Genomic DNA, 11864 nt, shown 5'->3' with positions numbered 1-11864 from the left:
CGGACCCGAGTCATAGGAAGTGCCGTGTGGCGGGGCCGGGAGGACCGCTCCTCCTGCGTCGGACCCGAGTCATAGGAAGTGCCGTGTGGCGGGGCCGGGAGGACCGCTCCTCCTGCGTCGGACCCGAGTCATAGGAAGTGCCGTGTGGTGGGGCCGGGAGGACCGCTCCTCCTGCGTCGGACCCGAGTCATAGGAAGTGCCGTGTTGCGCTGGTGGGGCCGTGCCCGCCAACAGCCTTCAGTGGTCGGATACCACGTTTGCAAGCTCCCCGCTGGAATGGGGACTTAGAAGAAATGAGGGGAAAATTCCCCCGGAGCTCCGTGCCTGAGGGCGGGCTGTGAGCCGCGCCGCGTCCGCCAACAGCCTTCCATGGTCGGACACCATTGTTCGCAAGTTGCCCGCTGGAATGGGCACATAGAAGAAATTTCGAGGATAACATCCACCAGAGCGCCAGGGCGGCCGTTATTGCAGTATGCGTCCGCCTGGCAGCTCTCTTCCGCGGGAACCATTGGGCAATTTCTTTCACGGAGGTGGACATAGAAGAATTTTTGTTTCTAAAAACGTGGTTCCTAAAAATGTGCCCCAGGTGTTTTGGAAAACCCGGGTAAACCTGGGAAGTAGGCAAATGACCCTCTGACTAGGGGGAAAAACGTTTGCCTACTGCAGCGCCCCTAATGCAATTCGGCGGAACTGCAACGCCCCTGGTCGCCTAAACGCTACCCCTGGTCGCCTAAACCTCACCCCTGGTCGCCTAAACCTCACCCCTGGTCGCCTAAACCTCACCCCTGGTCGCCTAAAAGTCACCCCTGGTCGCCTAAATTGTCAACCCCTGGTCACCTAAATTGTCAACCCCTGGTCGCCTAAAGGGGACTTAGAAGAAATGAGGGGGCAAATTCCCCCGGAGCTCCGTGCCTGAGGGCGGGCTGTGAGCCGCGCCGCGTCCGCCAACAGCCTTCAGTGGTCGGATACAATGTTTGAAAGGTCCCCGCTGGAAAGGGGACTTAGAAGAAATGAGGCAAATTTCCCCGGAGCTCCGTGCCTGAGGGCGGGCTGTGAGCCGCGCCGCGTCCGCCAACAGCCTTCAGTGGTCGGATACAATGTTTGAAAGTTCCCCGCTGGAAAGGGGACTTAGAAGAAATGAGGCAAATTTCCCCGGAGCTCCGTGCCTGAGGGCGGGCTGTGAGCCGCGCCGCGTCCGCCAACAGCCTTCCTTTGGTCGGATACAATGTTTGAAAGGTCCCCGCTGGAAAGGGGACTTAGAAGAAATGAGGCAAATTTCCCCGGAGCTCCGTGCCTGAGGGCGGGCTGTGAGCCGCGCCGCGCCCGCCAACAGCCTTCAGTGGTCGGATACAATGTTTGAAAGGTCCCCGCTGGAAAGGGGACTTAGAAGAAATGAGGCAAATTTCCCCGGAGCTCCGTGCCTGAGGGCGGGCTGTGAGCATCGCCGCGCCCGCCAACAGCCTTCAGTGGTCGGATACAATGTTTGAAAGTTCCCCGCTGGAAAGGGGACTTAGAAGAAATGAGGCAAATTTCCCCGGAGCTCCGTGCCTGAGGGCGGGCTGTGAGCCGCGCCGCGCCCGCCAACAGCCTTCCACGGTCGGATACAATGTTTCAAAGTTCCCCGCTGGAAAGGGGACTTAGAAGAATTGAGTAAAATTCACCCGGAGCTCCGTGCCCGAGGGCCGGCTATGAGCCGCGCCGTGCCCGCCAACAGCCTTCCACGGTCGGATACAATGTTTCAAAGTTCCCCGCTGGAAAGGGGACTTAGAAGAAATTTGTAAAAATTCATCCGGAGCTCCGTGCCCGAGGGCCGGCTATGAGCCGCGCCGTGCCCGCCAACAGCCTTCCACGGTCGGATACAATGTTTCAAAGTTCCCCGCTGGAAAGGGGACTTAGAAGAAATTTGTAAAAATTCACCCGGAGCTCCGTGCCCGAGGGCCGGCTATGAGCCGCGCCGTGCCCGCCAACAGCCTTCCACGGTCGGATACAATGTTTCAAAGTTCCCCGCTGGAAAGGGGACTTAGAAGAAATTTGTAAAATTCACCCGGAGCTCCGTGCCTGAGGGCCGGCTATGAGCCGCGCCGTGCCCGCCAACAGCCTTCCACGGTCGGATACAATGTTTCAAAGTTCCCCGCTGGAAAGGGGACTTAGAAGAAATTTGTAAAAATTCACCCGGAGCTCCGTGCCCGAGGGCCGGCTATGAGCCGCGCCGTGCCCGCCAACAGCCTTCCACGGTCGGATACAATGTTTCAAAGTTCCCCGCTGGAAAGGGGACTTAGAAGAAATTTGTAAAATTCACCCGGAGCTCCGTGCCTGAGGGCCGGCTATGAGCCGCGCCGTGCCCGCCAACAGCCTTCCACGGTCGGATACAATGTTTCAAAGTTCCCCGCTGGAAAGGGGACTTAGAAGAAATTTGTAAAAATTCACCCGGAGCTCCGTGCCCGAGGGCCGGCTATGAGCCGCGCCGCGCCCGCCAACAGCCTTCCACGGTCGGATACAATGTTTCAAAGTTCCCCGCTGGAAAGGGGACTTAGAAGAAATTTGTGAAAATTCACCCGGAGCTCCGTGCCTGAGGGCCGGCTATGAGCCGCGCCGTGCCCGCCAACAGCCTTCCACGGTCGGATACAATGTTTCAAAGTTCCCCGCTGGAAAGGGGACTTAGAAGAAATTTGTGAAAATTCACCCGGAGCTCCGTGCCCGAGGGCCGGCTATGAGCCGCGCCGTGCCCGCCAACAGCCTTCCACGGTCGGATACAATGTTTCAAAGTTCCCCGCTGGAAAGGGGACTTAGAAGAAATTTGTGAAAATTCACCCGGAGCTCCGTGCCCGAGGGCCGGCTATGAGCCGCGCCGTGCCCGCCAACAGCCTTCCACGGTCGGATACAATGTTTCAAAGTTCCCCGCTGGAAAGGGGACTTAGAAGAATTGAGTAAAATTCACCCGGAGCTCCGTGCCTGAGGGCCGGCTATGAGCCGCGCCGCGCCCGCCAACAGCCTTCCACGGTCGGATACAATGTTTCAAAGTTCCCCGCTGGAAAGGGGACTTAGAAGAAATTTGTGAAAATTCACCCGGAGCTCCGTGCCCGAGGGCCGGCTATGAGCCGCGCCGCGCCCGCCAACAGCTTTCCACGGTCGGATACAATGTTTCAAAGTTCCCCGCTGGAAAGGGGACTTAGAAGAAATTTGTGAAAATTCACCCGGAGCTCCGTGCCCGAGGGCCGGCTATGAGCCGCGCCGTGCCCGCCAACAGCCTTCCACGGTCGGATACAATGTTTCAAAGTTCCCCGCTGGAAAGAGGACTTAGAAGAAATTTGTGAAAATTCACCCGGAGCTCCGTGCCCGAGGGCCGGCTATGAGCCGCGCCGTGCCCGCCAACAGCCTTCCACGGTCGGATACAATGTTTCAAAGTTCCCCGCTGGAAAGGGGACTTAGAAGAAATTTGTGAAAATTCACCCGGAGCTCCGTGCCCGAGGGCCGGCTATGAGCCGCGCCGCGCCCGCCAACAGCCTTCCACGGTCGGATACAATGTTTCAAAGTTCCCCGCTGGAAAGGGGACTTAGAAGAAATTAGGCAACTTTCCCCGGAGCTCCATGCCTGAGTGCGGGCTGTTTGCCGCGCCGTGCCCGCCAACAGCCTTCAGTGGTCGGATACAATGTTTCAAAGTTCCCCGCTGGAAAGGGGACTTAGAAGAAATTATGAATATTTTTGTTTCTAAAAACGTGATCCCTGAAAATGTGCCCCAGGTGTTTTGGAAAACCCGGGTAAACCTGGGAAGTAGGCAAATGACCCTCTGACTAGGGGGGAAGAACGTTTGCCTACTGCAGCGCCCCTAATGCAATTCGGCGGAACTGCAACGCCCCTGGTCGCCTAAACGCTACCCCTGGTCGCCTAAAAGCTACCCCTGGTCGCCTAAAAGCTACCCCTGGTCGCCTAAAAGCTACCCCTGGTCGCCTAAACGCTACCCCTGGTCGCCTAAACGCTACCCCTGGTCGCCTAAACGCTTCCCCTGGTCACCTAAACGCTACCCCTGGTCGCCTAAACGCTACCCCTGGTCGCCTAACTGACCCCTCGTGTGTGGGGATCAACGTTTGCCTACTAGGGCGTCCTCCGGCGGCCTCTCGGCAGTACTGCAGGCCCATTTTAGCCGAGCCCATTGAAATGAATGGGGGAATTTTATACGTTTTTGCCTTTTTTTTCCCCCCTCGTTCTTTTTGTATTTATTCATTTATTTCAACTTTTACCGACTCAACCGCCCTCCGGCGTGCCCTCGGCGGTCCCGCAAGCCCAATTCGGCCGAGCCCATTGAAATGAATGGGGGAATTTTATACGTTTTTGCCTTTTTTCCCCCCCCCTCGTTCTTTTTGTATTTATTCATTTATTTCAACTTTTACCGACTCAACCGCCCTCCGGCGTGCCCTCGGCGGTCCCGCAAGCCCAATTCGGCCGAGCCCATTGAAATGAATGGGGGAATTTTATACGTTTTTGCCTTTTTTTCTCCCCCCCTCGTCCTTTTTGTATTTATTCATTTATTTCAACTTTTACCGACTCAACCGCCCTCCGGCGTGCCCTCGGCGGTCCCGCAAGCCCAATTCGGCCGAGCCCATTGAAATGAATGGGGGAATTTTATACGTTTTTGCCTTATTTCCCCCCCCCTCGTCCTTTTTGTATTTATTCATTTATTTCAACTTTTACCGACTCAACCGCCCTCCGGCGTGCCCTCGGCGGTCCCGCAAGCCCAATTCGGCCGAGCCCATTGAAATGAATGGGGGAATTTTATACGTTTTTGCCTTTTTTTTCCCCCCCTCGTCCTTTTTGTATTTATTCATTTATTTCAACTTTTACCGACTCAACCGCCCTCCGGCGTGCCCTCGGCGGTCCCGCAAGCCCAATTCGGCCGAGCCCATTGAAATGAATGGGGGAATTTTATACGTTTTTGCCTTATTTCCCCCCCCCTCGTCCTTTTTGTATTTATTCATTTATTTCAACTTTTACCGACTCAACCGCCCTCCGGCGTGCCCTCGGCGGTCCCGCAAGCCCAATTCGGCCGAGCCCATTGAAATGAATGGGGGAATTTTATACGTTTTTGCCTTATTTCCCCCCCCCCTCGTCCTTTTTGTATTTATTCATTTATTTCAACTTTTACCGACTCAACCGCCCTCCGGCGTGCCCTCGGCGGTCCCGCAAGCCCAATTCGGCCGAGCCCATTGAAATGAATGGGGGAATTTTATACGTTTTTGCCTTTTTTTTTCCCCCCTCGTCCTTTTTGTATTTATTCATTTATTTCAACTTTTACCGACTCAACCGCCCTCCGGCGTGCCCTCGGCGGTCCCGCAAGCCCAATTCGGCCGAGCCCATTGAAATGAATGGGGGAATTTTATACGTTTTTGCCTTTTTCCCCCCCCCCCTCGTTCTTTTTGTATTTATTCATTTATTTCAACTTTTACCGACTCAACCGCCCTCCGGCGTGCCCTCGGCGGTCCCGCAAGCCCAATTCGGCCGAGCCCATTGAAATGAATGGGGGAATTTTATACGTTTTTGCCTTTTTCCCCCCCCCCTCGTTCTTTTTGTATTTATTCATTTATTTCAACTTTTACCGACTCAACCGCCCTCCGGCGTGCCCTCGGCGGTCCCGCAAGCCCAATTCGGCCGAGCCCATTGAAATGAATGGGGGAATTTTATACGTTTTTGCCTTTTTTTCCCCCCCCCTCGTCCTTTTTGTATTTATTCATTTATTTCAACTTTTACCGACTCAACCGCCCTCCGGCGTGCCCTCGGCGGTCCCGCAAGCCCAATTCGGCCGAGCCCATTGAAATGAATGGGGGAATTTTATACGTTTTTGCCTTTTTTTTTCCCCCCTCGTCCTTTTTGTATTTATTTACTTATTTCAACCTTTACCGACTTAGGGGCCGCTTTGCACCGCCTGTGCCCGGGGAAGGTGCTCCTATTCGGGCCAAGTGTGACACACGCCCGCCCTCCTCCTCCGGAGCTTCCATTAGGGTAGACTTAGGGGCCGCTTGGCACCGCCTGTGCCCGGGGAAGGTGCTCATATTCGGCTTCACTGTCAGGCAGCATGCACTCCTCCTCCGGAGCTTCCATTTGGGCAAACTTAGGGGCCGCTTGGCACCGCCCGTGCCCGGGGAAGGTGCTCCTATTCGGGCCAAGTGTGACACACGCCCGCACTCCTCCTCCGGAGCTTCCATTTGGGCAAACTTAGGGGCCGCTTGGCACCGTCTGTGCCCGGGGAAGGTGCTCATATTCGGCTTCACTGTCAGGCAGCATGCACTCCTCCTCCGGAGCTTCCATTTGGGCAAACTTAGGGGCCGCTTGGCACCGCCTGTGCCCGGGGAAGGTGCTCATATTCGGCTTCACTGTCACACAGCGTGCACTCCTCCTCCGGAGCTTCCATTTGGGCAAACTTAGGGGCCGCTTGGCACCGTCTGTGCCCGGGGAAGGTGCTCATATTCGGGCCAAGTGTGACACACGCCCGCACTCCTCCTCCGGAGCTTCCATGAGGGTAGACTTAGGGGCCGCTTGGCACCGTCTGTGCCCGGGGAAGGTGCTCATATTCGGGCCAAGTGTGACACACGCCCGCACTCCTCCTCCGGAGCTTCCATAAGGGCAAACTTAGGGGCCGCTTGGCACCGTCTGTGCCCGGGGAAGGTGCTCCTATTCGGCTTCACTGTCACACAGCATGCACTCCTCCTCCGGAGCTTCCATAAGGGCAAACTTAGGGGCCGCTTGGCACCGTCTGTGCCCGGGGAAGGTGCTCCTATTCGGCTTCACTGTCACACAGCATGCACTCCTCCTCCGGAGCTTCCATAAGGGCAAACTTAGGGGCCGCTTGGCACCGTCTGTGCCCGGGGAAGGTGCTCCTATTCGGCTTCACTGTCACACAGCATGCACTCCTCCTCCGGAGCTTCCATGAGGGTAGACTTAGGGGCCGCTTGGCACCGCCTGTGCCCGGGGAAGGTGCTCATATTCGGCTTCACTGTCCGGAGCTTCCATTAGGGCAAACTTAGGGGCCACTTGGCACCGCCTGTGCCCGGGGAAGGTGCTCCTCTCCGGGCTAAGTGTGACACACGCCCGCACTCCTCCTCCGGAGCTTCCATTAGGGCAAACTTAGGGGCCGCTTGGCACCGCCTGTGCCCGGGGAAGGTGCTCATATTCGGCTTCACTGTCAGGCAGCATGCACTCCTCCTCCGGAGCTTCCATTTGGGCAAACTTAGGGGCCGCTTGGCACCGTCTGTGCCCGGGGAAGGTGCTCCTATTCGGGCCAAGTGTGACACACGCCCGCACTCCTCCTCCGGAGCTTCCATTAGGGCAAACTTAGGGGCCGCTTGGCACCGCCTGTGCACGGGGAAGGTGCTCCTATTCGGCTTCACTGTCACACAGCATGCACTCCTCCTCCGGAGCTTCCATAAGGGCAAACTTAGGGGCCGCTTGGCACCGTCTGTGCCCGGGGAAGGTGCTCCTATTCGGGCCAAGTGTGACACACGCCCGCACTCCTCCTCCGGAGCTTCCATAAGGGTAGACTTAGGGGCCGCTTGGCACCGTCTGTGCCCGGGGAAGGTGCTCCTATTCGGCTTCACTGTCACACAGCATGCACTCCTCCTCCGGAGCTTCCATAAGGGCAAACTTAGGGGCCGCTTGGCACCGTCTGTGCCCGGGGAAGGTGCTCCTATTCGGCTTCACTGTCAGGCAGCATGCACTCCTCCTCCGGAGCTTCCATAAGGGTAGACTTAGGGGCCGCTTGGCACGGCCTGTGCCCGGGGAAGGTCCTCATATTCGGGCCAAGTGTGACACACGCCCGCCCTCCTCCTCCGGAGTTTCCATGAGGGTAAACTTAGGGGCCGCTTGGCACCGCCTGTGCCCGGGGAAGGTGCTCATATTCGGGCCAAGTGTGACACACGCCCGCACTCCTCCTCCGGAGCTTCCATTTGGGCAAACTTAGGGGCCGCTTGGCACCGCCTGTGCCCGGGGAAGGTGCTCATATTCGGCTTCACTGTCAGGCAGCATGCACTCCTCCTCCGGAGCTTCCATTTGGGCAAACTTAGGGGCCGCTTGGCACCGCCTGTGCCCGGGGAAGGTGCTCATATTCGGCTTCACTGTCAGGCAGCATGCACTCCTCCTCCGGAGCTTCCATTAGGGCAAACTTAGGGGCCGCTTGGCACCGTCTGTGCCCGGGGAAGGTGCTCCTATTCGGCTTCACTGTCATGCAGCATGCACTCCTCCTCCGGAGCTTCCATTTGGGCAAACTTAGGGGCCGCTTGGCACCGTCTGTGCCCGGGGAAGGTGCTCATATTCGGCTTCACTGTCAGGCAGCATGCACTCCTCCTCCGGAGCTTCCATTTGGGCAAACTTAGGGGCCGCTTGGCACCGCCTGTGCCCGGGGAAGGTGCTCATATTCGGCTTCACTGTCACACAGCGTGCACTCCTCCTCCGGAGCTTCCATTTGGGCAAACTTAGGGGCCGCTTGGCACCGTCTGTGCCCGGGGAAGGTGCTCATATTCGGGCCAAGTGTGACACACGCCCGCACTCCTCCTCCGGAGCTTCCATGAGGGTAGACTTAGGGGCCGCTTGGCACCGTCTGTGCCCGGGGAAGGTGCTCATATTCGGGCCAAGTGTGACACACGCCCGCACTCCTCCTCCGGAGCTTCCATAAGGGCAAACTTAGGGGCCGCTTGGCACCGTCTGTGCCCGGGGAAGGTGCTCCTATTCGGCTTCACTGTCACACAGCATGCACTCCTCCTCCGGAGCTTCCATAAGGGCAAACTTAGGGGCCGCTTGGCACCGTCTGTGCCCGGGGAAGGTGCTCCTATTCGGCTTCACTGTCACACAGCATGCACTCCTCCTCCGGAGCTTCCATAAGGGCAAACTTAGGGGCCGCTTGGCACCGTCTGTGCCCGGGGAAGGTGCTCCTATTCGGCTTCACTGTCACACAGCATGCACTCCTCCTCCGGAGCTTCCATGAGGGTAGACTTAGGGGCCGCTTGGCACCGCCTGTGCCCGGGGAAGGTGCTCATATTCGGCTTCACTGTCCGGAGCTTCCATTAGGGCAAACTTAGGGGCCACTTGGCACCGCCTGTGCCCGGGGAAGGTGCTCCTCTCCGGGCTAAGTGTGACACACGCCCGCACTCCTCCTCCGGAGCTTCCATTAGGGCAAACTTAGGGGCCGCTTGGCACCGCCTGTGCCCGGGGAAGGTGCTCATATTCGGCTTCACTGTCAGGCAGCATGCACTCCTCCTCCGGAGCTTCCATTTGGGCAAACTTAGGGGCCGCTTGGCACCGTCTGTGCCCGGGGAAGGTGCTCCTATTCGGGCCAAGTGTGACACACGCCCGCACTCCTCCTCCGGAGCTTCCATTAGGGCAAACTTAGGGGCCGCTTGGCACCGCCTGTGCACGGGGAAGGTGCTCCTATTCGGCTTCACTGTCACACAGCATGCACTCCTCCTCCGGAGCTTCCATAAGGGCAAACTTAGGGGCCGCTTGGCACCGTCTGTGCCCGGGGAAGGTGCTCCTATTCGGGCCAAGTGTGACACACGCCCGCACTCCTCCTCCGGAGCTTCCATAAGGGTAGACTTAGGGGCCGCTTGGCACCGTCTGTGCCCGGGGAAGGTGCTCCTATTCGGCTTCACTGTCACACAGCGTGCACTCCTCCTCCGGAGCTTCCATAAGGGCAAACTTAGGGGCCGCTTGGCACCGTCTGTGCCCGGGGAAGGTGCTCCTATTCGGCTTCACTGTCAGGCAGCATGCACTCCTCCTCCGGAGCTTCCATAAGGGTAGACTTAGGGGCCGCTTGGCACGGCCTGTGCCCGGGGAAGGTCCTCATATTCGGGCCAAGTGTGACACACGCCCGCCCTCCTCCTCCGGAGTTTCCATGAGGGTAAACTTAGGGGCCGCTTGGCACCGCCTGTGCCCGGGGAAGGTGCTCATATTCGGGCCAAGTGTGACACACGCCCGCACTCCTCCTCCGGAGCTTCCATTTGGGCAAACTTAGGGGCCGCTTGGCACCGCCTGTGCCCGGGGAAGGTGCTCATATTCGGCTTCACTGTCAGGCAGCATGCACTCCTCCTCCGGAGCTTCCATTTGGGCAAACTTAGGGGCCGCTTGGCACCGCCTGTGCCCGGGGAAGGTGCTCATATTCGGCTTCACTGTCAGGCAGCATGCACTCCTCCTCCGGAGCTTCCATTAGGGCAAACTTAGGGGCCGCTTGGCACCGTCTGTGCCCGGGGAAGGTGCTCCTATTCGGCTTCACTGTCATGCAGCATGCACTCCTCCTCCGGAGCTTCCATTTGGGCAAACTTAGGGGCCGCTTGGCACCGTCTGTGCCCGGGGAAGGTGCTCATATTCGGCTTCACTGTCAGGCAGCATGCACTCCTCCTCCGGAGCTTCCATTTGGGCAAACTTAGGGGCCGCTTGGCACCGCCTGTGCCCGGGGAAGGTGCTCATATTCGGCTTCACTGTCACACAGCGTGCACTCCTCCTCCGGAGCTTCCATTTGGGCAAACTTAGGGGCCGCTTGGCACCGTCTGTGCCCGGGGAAGGTGCTCATATTCGGGCCAAGTGTGACACACGCCCGCACTCCTCCTCCGGAGCTTCCATGAGGGTAGACTTAGGGGCCGCTTGGCACCGTCTGTGCCCGGGGAAGGTGCTCATATTCGGGCCAAGTGTGACACACGCCCGCACTCCTCCTCCGGAGCTTCCATAAGGGCAAACTTAGGGGCCGCTTGGCACCGTCTGTGCCCGGGGAAGGTGCTCCTATTCGGCTTCACTGTCACACAGCATGCACTCCTCCTCCGGAGCTTCCATAAGGGCAAACTTAGGGGCCGCTTGGCACCGTCTGTGCCCGGGGAAGGTGCTCCTATTCGGCTTCACTGTCACACAGCATGCACTCCTCCTCCGGAGCTTCCATAAGGGCAAACTTAGGGGCCGCTTGGCACCGTCTGTGCCCGGGGAAGGTGCTCCTATTCGGCTTCACTGTCACACAGCATGCACTCCTCCTCCGGAGCTTCCATGAGGGTAGACTTAGGGGCCACTTGGCACCGCCTGTGCCCGGGGAAGGTGCTCATATTCGGCTTCACTGTCCGGAGCTTCCATTAGGGCAAACTTAGGGGCCACTTGGCACCGCCTGTGCCCGGGGAAGGTGCTCCTCTCCGGGCTAAGTGTGACACACGCCCGCACTCCTCCTCCGGAGCTTCCATTAGGGCAAACTTAGGGGCCGCTTGGCACCGCCTGTGCCCGGGGAAGGTGCTCATATTCGGCTTCACTGTCAGGCAGCATGCACTCCTCCTCCGGAGCTTCCATTTGGGCAAACTTAGGGGCCGCTTGGCACCGTCTGTGCCCGGGGAAGGTGCTCCTATTCGGGCCAAGTGTGACACACGCCCGCACTCCTCCTCCGGAGCTTCCATTAGGGCAAACTTAGGGGCCGCTTGGCACCGCCTGTGCACGGGGAAGGTGCTCCTATTCGGCTTCACTGTCACACAGCATGCACTCCTCCTCCGGAGCTTCCATAAGGGCAAACTTAGGGGCCGCTTGGCACCGCCTGTGCCCGGGGAAGGTGCTCCTATTCGGGCCATGTGTGACACACGCCCGCACTCCTCCTCCGGAGCTTCCATGAGGGCAAACTTAGGGGCCGCTTGGCACCGTCTGTGCCCGGGGAAGGTGCTCATATTCGGCTTCACTGTCAGGCAGCATGCACTCCTCCTCCGGAGCTTCCATTTGGGCAAACTTAGGGGCCGCTTGGCACCGCCTGTGCCCGGGGAAGGTGCTCATATTCGGCTTCACTGTCACACAGCGTGCACTCCTCCTCCGGAGCTTCCATTTGGGCAAACTTAGGGGCCGCTTGGCACCGTCTGTGCCCGGGGAAG

This window comes from Idiotropiscis lumnitzeri, unplaced genomic scaffold (genome assembly GCF_059441095.1).
Source record: "Idiotropiscis lumnitzeri isolate Australia: NSW breed Sydney's pygmy pipehorse unplaced genomic scaffold, RoL_Ilum_1.0 HiC_scaffold_247, whole genome shotgun sequence".
Lineage (NCBI taxonomy): Eukaryota > Metazoa > Chordata > Actinopteri > Syngnathiformes > Syngnathidae > Idiotropiscis > Idiotropiscis lumnitzeri.
This window is presented reverse-complemented; position numbering follows the sequence as displayed.